Source organism: Ceratotherium simum, chromosome 9 (assembly GCF_057802395.1).
Source record: "Ceratotherium simum simum isolate JZ-2026a chromosome 9, ASM5780239v1, whole genome shotgun sequence".
Classification (NCBI taxonomy): Eukaryota; Metazoa; Chordata; class Mammalia; order Perissodactyla; family Rhinocerotidae; genus Ceratotherium; species Ceratotherium simum.
This window is the reverse complement of record NC_141908.1, coordinates 64,837,735-64,845,988: the sequence shown is the minus strand read 5'-3', so window position 1 is coordinate 64,845,988 and position 8,254 is coordinate 64,837,735. Positions and strand designations below refer to the sequence as shown.

Here is an 8,254-nt window from a genome sequence, read left to right as displayed (position 1 = left end):
TCAAAGGTATAATTTAGAGAGAGCTTGCCTATTGTTGGAAAATCAGCAACGAAATAATGAAACACGCTTTTCTCGATCCTCTATCGGAAACTGGCATTCCAAAGTACAGAGCGTCCTTGACACCCCTCCCAGAATGAGGCTGCTAGGGTTTATACTTCCCAAAGCCTGGCAGAACATTAATAAGCAAATCTTCTCCCTCTGACTCTTTAAGAGGAATAGTCTGTAACCAGGACCAACAGGGGAGAAAGCCACCAGCTTTGTTCGGGAAATATGAGGGGGAGTAAATTGCTCTGTCTGACCCCAAATAATTCTTTCACTTCCAGTCCAGAAAGCCTTAGCATTTTGAAGTCAAGGATTATTTCCAGGAAGCCTCAATGAAACAGGATTTGCCGTGAAGTGTTAAAAAAGCAATAAAGCATTAACAAGGATTTGTTAGCCAAATTTTTAATGCAGCTGTGGGAACTGAGGAAATGAGACAGGGCAAGTATATCCTGATGGATAATGAAGGAGGAAAGGCCCAAGACACTCAGCTCAAAAGGACAGGCTGAGGGTGGTGCTTCAGAGGCAGTCTGGATTCTGGAAAGCTAGGGAGACATGTGTGAGTGCTTGCAGAACGAGGAGACAGAAGCACAGGGATTTCCTCTGTGGATTCCATGAAGCTCACTCTGTGTCCAGGCCAGGAAATCAAAAGAATAAAACTTGGAACTAATATAGATAATCTCCAAAGAGCTTCTTCTTTGTCATGTGAAATGTATTTACTTTGAACACACTAAAACAGAAGTTTGGATCAAGTATTTTGTTCCCAACTAAGGTGGAATGAAGGAACAAGAACCAGAAAGGAAAGGCAGCCCCTGACATCCAGGAGCTAGCATGGCACTGACATGGAGGCCTTGTGCTCTCCTGTTGAACACAAACCGTTGCACAGAACATCAATATCAGACAAGGCCACTCTGTGACGACGATGGATTGAGGCAGAAACAAGACAACTCCATAATCACTTCTGAACACAGACAACACATGAACATTGTCCAAGCACAAAATTCCAAACATTCCCCACTCCCAGCTAATATGATTGCTTTACCAGTCACTGCTTTAGTCTCTACTCTAGTCTACTCTCCCTAAAGATTTATTTAGAACCCAATCATAAAACTGTCCCCTCTTTCTGACAACAGCCAATCTATAGCAAACACCCAATTACTTGGACCCTCCCCAAAATCACTCAGCCAAAGCCCAAATCCTATAGCAAGTCCTTTCTAACACCCTATTAACAAGGTACCCCATAGTCCCTCATGGTGTACATTCTCTCCCACTGTAATGAGTAATAAACCTAAGTTGCTCAACTGCAGATGTGTTCCTGGTAGTCTTTGGCTAGGATATTGACAAGAATTACTGAAATTTCCCCAACATAAAATTAGATCAAACCATTTAGGATAATTTCTGCTATTGAAATATGAGGGCTTACTTACTTAATCTCTGTAATATTATAATGGCCACAACAGAGCTTCAATTTGGCCTTAAATATTCGATTAGCCACCTCATTTCTCCTCTCTCTATATGAATTGTTTGATAGGCCAATTTTGATCTCTGAGTAGAAGGCTAATGTGTACTTTTGTGAAAGAGTTAAAAAGGTAAATAACCTATGCCATGCTGACTTCTGTTATAGAAAAGGAGACCACAAGAGAAGGTAGGTGAAAAATAAATTTGAAAAAATGATTGTCAGAGAATAGCTGTTTCTCTGAGATGTAAATATATCTTTTCCCAATTTGTAAACTATTGGTAGACCCCTATGGAACCATGCCTCCAGTGTTCCTGCCCCAGTGTAGTACCTTAGCATGTTGACTCCGGGCTTGGCCGTGTAACTTGCTTTGCCCGATGGGACATCAGCAAATGTTATGGATTGAATTGTGTCCCCCTCAAAATTCACAGGTTGAAGCCCTAACCCCCAATGTGATTGTACATGGAGAAAGGGCCTTTAAGGAGATAATTGAAGTTAAATGAGGTCATAAGGGAAGGGCCTAAATGCAATAGGACTGGTGTCCTTATAAAAAGAGGAAGATACACCAGGGATGTGTGAACACAGAGAAAACTTGTAAGGACACAGTGAGAAGTCAGCCATCTGCAAGCCAAGGAGAGAGGCCTCATGAGAAATCAACCCTGCAAACACTTTGATCTTGGACTTCCAGACTCCAGAGAAATGTGAGAAATAAATTTCTGTTGTTTAAGCCACCTACTCTGTGGCATTTTGTTACAGCAGCCCTAGTAGACTAATATAGCAAATATAATGCAAGCAGAGTCTTGATCAGTGATTGTATATTAGAACCTTCTCAAGACCCTAAAACCACTATGCTGTGGAGAAATTCAAGTTTGACAGATTGAGAGTTCATCTGGAAGAGAACCAAGAAACTCAGCTAACATTCAGAACTGAGGCCACAGACATATGGCCCCAATCAAACCATCCCTACCATCTGCCAGCCATTTGAGCCACTCCAGCTGAGCTCCCAGACATCATGGAGCAGAGATTACGCTCTGCCCAAATTCTTGACACACAGAATCATGAGCAAAAAAACATGGTATTGTTTTAACCTCCTAAATTTTGAGATGGTTTGTCACATAGCAATAGATAAATAAAACAGAAATTGGTACTGGAAATGAGATGCTACCATAACAAACAACTAAAACATGCAACACTGTCTTGGTAACTGGGTGGTGGGAGTGAAGTCTTGTATTATTGTTCTCCAGAGAAAAAGAACCAACTGGAGATAATGTGCACACACACACACCTCACACCCATATATCAGAGACAGAAAGAGAGAGAGATTTCAAGAAACTGTCTCATGCAGTTGTGGGGGCCAGCAAGTTCTAAATCTGAAGAGCAGGCTGGCAGGTTGGAGACCCAGAGAAGAGCTGATGTTGTAGCTCGAGTCCCAAGGCAGTCTGGAAGAAACATTCCCTCTTCATGAGAGGACTTCAGTCTTTTTTCTCTTAAGGTTTTTAACAGATTGGATGGGGTTCACTCACATTACAGATGGCAATCTGCTTTACTCAAAGTGTACTCATGTAAATGTTAATAGAATATAGTAGAACACAAAGAAATGCAAACATAAAAAGAGTAGAGCAAAAAATAAAACAGAGCATCCAAAAACTGTGTCACATCATATGTGCAGTTGACATCCCAGAATGAAAAAAGAGAAAAGAACAGAAAAAAATTTTTTAAAAAATAATGCCTGAGAATTTCAAAAATTAATGAAAACAACAAACCACAGATTCAAGAGGCCTAGAGAACTCCAGCAAGATAAGCAGGCTTCAAAAACCATAAATAAAAGAACAAATTATACCCTAAGCAAATAGAAGGAATGAAATAATAAAGGTAAGAGTCAAAATCAGTGAGATTGGAAACAAGAAAGAAAATTAATAAAACTAATATCCAGTTATCTGAAAAGACCAAAACATTTGATAAATCTCTAGCAAAATCAGTCAAGTAAATAAAAGAAAGAACATGAATTATCAATATCAGGAATAAAAAAGGAGAATCACTGAAGATCTTCATACATTAAAAATGATAATTCAGGAATATGCTCAGAAAAAAGAGCAGGTACAAAAATATCATAAAGATAAACTACAAGGGAATTCAAGAAACTGAAAAAACTTCAGTATGAATGAAGCTTGGAAGGCAAGTTGTAGAATAGCACAAAAGGAATAGAGTACAGCTGTGCTAAGCTGTTGCTGTAATTGAGGAGAGAAATAATAGTGTTCTGAATCACGGTAGTGGAGTGGGGATGGCAAGAAGTGGGCAAGTTCAATAGACGATTGGATGGATATGGAGGATAAAAGGGAGCAATGAGGAGACGAGAGCCAAGAAGTCCAGGGTTCTGGTTTGAATAAGTGAGGTAGTGATGTCATTTTTCTGATATAAGGAACACAGAAAGAATAATCAAACTACGTCTTCAACAACTTTAGGTATTTCCAGCTACAAAATAAATAAGGCTTGGGGATGTAATGTGCATGGTGACTCTAGTTAATACTGTATATATATTTGAAAATTGCTAGGAGAGTAGATATTAAAAGTCCTCATCACAAGAAAAAAATTTGGAACTATGTGTGGTGAGGGATGTTAACTAGACTTTCTGTGGCAATCATCTCACAGTCTATACATATATCAAGTCACTATACGTACACTTGAAACTAACATATCTATTATATCTCAATAAAAAAATTTTGACAAGACAAAAAAATGTTAGGTAATTTAACAAATATATATTATGTGTCTATAATGTAACAAGAAGTATGTTTTATACATATCAGCCCAGTTGTCTGCTATCCCATTAAGTCCAATGTACACTGTTTGTATTTGTCCCTTCTCCTCCAGTAGAGACTGATATCCTTACAGGAAAGTGTTTTCTTCATTTATTACATTGCAATCAGTGCTAAATTTGTGTTTAACATCTAGGAATACACTGCTGCCAACTCCAATGATGAGAAACCATTGAAATAATATCAGTCTACACTTCCTACACAAATATATGCAATTTGCAGAAAATTTTATAGTTTATTATTTAACTCTCTTCAATCTCATTATTTATATGGACATACCACCGGGTGAAGATACTTAGTATAGAAATTTAAAGATGTAAGAAATCATATATCATCTAATTCAGTATCTTCAGAACACATACAAGGAAATTGAGGGTGACATCAGTGGTGGTCGCCACATGTTTATATAGAAGAGACTTAAGAAGGATATGAGATGAGGAGACTAGCTTTGATGCTGCCTTTGCATAACATTTTACACAAGATAAGGAAATGTCAATTGTCCTTATGGATGAAGTCGTCTCTGTGTGCATACGTGTGTGTGCATGGGTGGGGTCCAGGGCAGGATGGGGAGTGCCAACGGAAATCAGGAAGACACTAAAATTCCCCTGAGGCCCCCCTTGAGCTCCTACTGAGTGGCTTACTTCTTTCATTTTGGCTTGATTTTAGAAACAATTTCACATAGATTGATTTTCGTAGTGACAAGCTTTTAAGTATCAGAAAACTTTTAGAATCAACGACAGTATTAGTATCTTTACTAAAAGACAATTGAAGCAAAACAACTTTCTAAACGTTTAAGAAGAATTTTAAGATTTGATTAAACTATAAGCAATAACTGAGAAAAAGCTATAAATGCTGTAAATATACGAAGACTGTGGGTTGGTTGAGTGATTAAAAAGCAGACTTCGTTGGACACACCTCTGAGAATATGTTTTAGGTACACAGGAACCAAGGAATTTTAATCCATTCCATTAAAGCCAAAAAGGAAATAGTCCACCCCTCCCCCATGTTATGCTACTACTGGAGGGATAATAGATTTCAAAAATATAGCACTGAGTAATAATGGCAGAGGTCACAGAGGAACCAGAATACCACTGGCACTGAGTGAATGGCTTTTACTGGCTCTGTGTGACCTTTGAAAGGTGATTCCTGCCACCAGAGTGAGCATAGCAGAGCACAGCTAAAACAAAGGTAGAACGGCTGACTCTTTTAAATGGAGCAAATTGAGTTTCATGGAAAATTTGAGTAATCTAAAGGTATGCTCTTTTAAACAATGTCAGTCTGTTCCTAAACCAAATAGAGGGAATGAGTTAAAGTGATTTCCAGCATAACATAGCCTCCTCCAAATAATTATTGAGAAAGAGAGTGAGTTTGATCTGAGTACCAACATTGATCATATTCACTCTAACACTAATTAGAACCTCTTCACTAAAGCTTAACTTTAATGCCGTAAATAAAAACCAGGAAAACAAAAGAGCCTTAACTACTGTTTCTAAAGTGAAGCAAATACACAGTCGTCCCTCAGTATCCGCGGGGGAGTGGTTCCAAGCATCCCTGCGGATACCAAAATCCGCGGATGCTCGCGTCCCTTATACATATAAAATAGCGTAGTACAATGAATACAGTCGGCCCTCCATATCCGTGGATTTCGCATCTGCGGGTTCAACCAACTGCAGACGCAGAGGGCCGACTGTGCTGTACTCCAATAGCAAGCGCCTCAAATGTGCTGCTGAACCAGGTTCTGAAATTTATAAGAAAAAGGTAAAAAAAAATAAAACCTAACCTCAAAACTAAGCTCTTAGTTGTCGAATACAGTAATAGGAGATGAACTCATTAGCTAATAGTTTGCAGAAGCTGACTTTGACCAAAGGAAACCTAATTATGAATATAGGTCTCTATCAATTAAATCTGCTATTGAAGAAGCAGTGATAACATCTTCTTGAGCTGAGGCTAGATGAAGCAACTCACCTAAAATGGGTTCTAGGATTTTAGTTCATTTTCAAATAATACAAACTTGAGGAATTAGAAAAAAACATTTTTATAATTACATTTTCCCAAGGACCAAACAATATTCTGTCCTGTTCTGCTATTCATTAATTCAACATACTTTGAATTCCCCCTTAACCAGCACTTCACCTTCACCACGCTCAAGGTGGCCTGTTCAGATTCCATTTCTGAAGAACCTAGGGAAGCAGATCGTTGGCTAGAATAGGAGAAACTATTGTTAAAAAAAAAAAAAGAGTGCTCTATAAACACAACCTGTATTTAATACTCTTCTAGACACGTAAACTGTCACGGTAGTAAGAGATTCTTTGAGAGGTAAGGGCTCAATTTAAAAAAAATCACATCGAGAGTTTCTATCAAGGTTTTATGTCATATAAACAGAACTGTAAAATATCTACCATAAGTATAGTTACAAATATTATAATTTATAATTTACTGCAGATTCAAAAATTACAGATATTCTTGGAAGAGTAATTAAAATTTCTTCTGATTGCTCGGGTAGGATTCGTCAACCACAATGGGAAAATTCACCATTTATACCTTGAAGTTTCTTCTCCCAAAGTAAGAAGTGTTCACCCCAGAGGAGAAGATGGAGATGGCTGACTGTTTAGGAAGAAGGCACCTAACCCAAGATCTCTCCCATTTCTCACCATTAAAACCTCAACTTCTTTTGGAAACATCTAGTGAAAGGCAATATGACATTTGGCGGAAAAAAATCTCTCCTTACAATAGCTGCAATTACTTAATCCTTTACAATATAATAGGAAAGACGTGTACATAGCTCCTATTATTCTTCACAACCGCCACACTTGGTAGGATTATGTTCCCTAATTTACCGATGGGAAAATGGAGGCTCAAGAAATAAAATAACCAGTCTGAATTCACACAATTATTAAGCAAAGGGTAGTGTTATGATCGACAACAGAGTCTTTCTGAGTCTGACTTCAAACCCCATGGTCTTTATTCTGTGCTTCCTCTTACATAGCTAATATTGAGGCAGAGATTGGTTTATTTGATTAACTCATTACCCATCATGCCTTGGCAGAGACTTCAAGAGGTTTGAATAAAAATAAGAAAGGTATTTAGAAAGATAATGGGACATTACTAGTAAAGAACTCAACATGGGCTGCTGCCATGATGTGAGAACAGGCAACACAAGAATTCTGAACTGGGAGAGAGCCTGCCTCAGAAAGAAGGGAGGATAAAGACAAACTGCTCACTCCAGAAGTTTATGTAGGAACCGCCTTAGTATAAAGGTAAAACACATCGTCTCCTTTCAGTAAAAATTACATGTCTTGACAATTCATTTGTCAACTGGACAAATAGTGTCAAGACAAATTTCTTCAAGTTTTCATTCATTTATGCAGCAGATATTTATTGAGATGGATGTGTTAGATGTGATTCTAATGTGATCCAGTAGTGAAAAGACATACAACACCCATTTCTGCTGAATTTTATTGATTAAAGAAAGTTACAAGACCAAACCAAGTTTAAAAAGAGGAAATAAGACTTGATGGAAAAAGCAGAAAAGAATTTGTGGGCATATTTTATCCAACACAATTTATTTTGATATATTCTTGTTACTTTTAATGTTTTCCTTTTACATTCTCTAGAAAGAAGTTAATTCTCTGGCAACGAGTTGCTGAAAACTGAATGGCTCTAAACTGGCTGACTATACTATAGACAAGCTTCTATGTTTAATTAATGTCTTTTACTAACCTATGTAAGTTAATCAGGTCAAAACACAAGAAGACCAGCCTTTTTTGATGAAGAATATTCTTTGGAGATTACTTATGATCCCAAGGGGGAAATGTTAAGAAAAATTGTTCGAAACGGCTATTAAATCAATAGAATACCTACATGTAATTTCAGTGTCAGACTGGGGCATTATTTGACAGGATTACCCAGGAATAATTTAACTTCCTAGAGTATGTACTTTTGT

The 8,254-nt window shown here is 37.7% G+C and overlaps 1 pseudogene; it reads left to right on the top strand.

Annotated features, from left to right (window-relative positions):
* Positions 1–5,923: 5,923 nt before the first annotated feature.
* Positions 5,924–8,254, top strand: part of LOC106801294 (small ribosomal subunit protein uS2 pseudogene) — a 59,721-nt pseudogene continuing 57,390 nt past the window's right edge.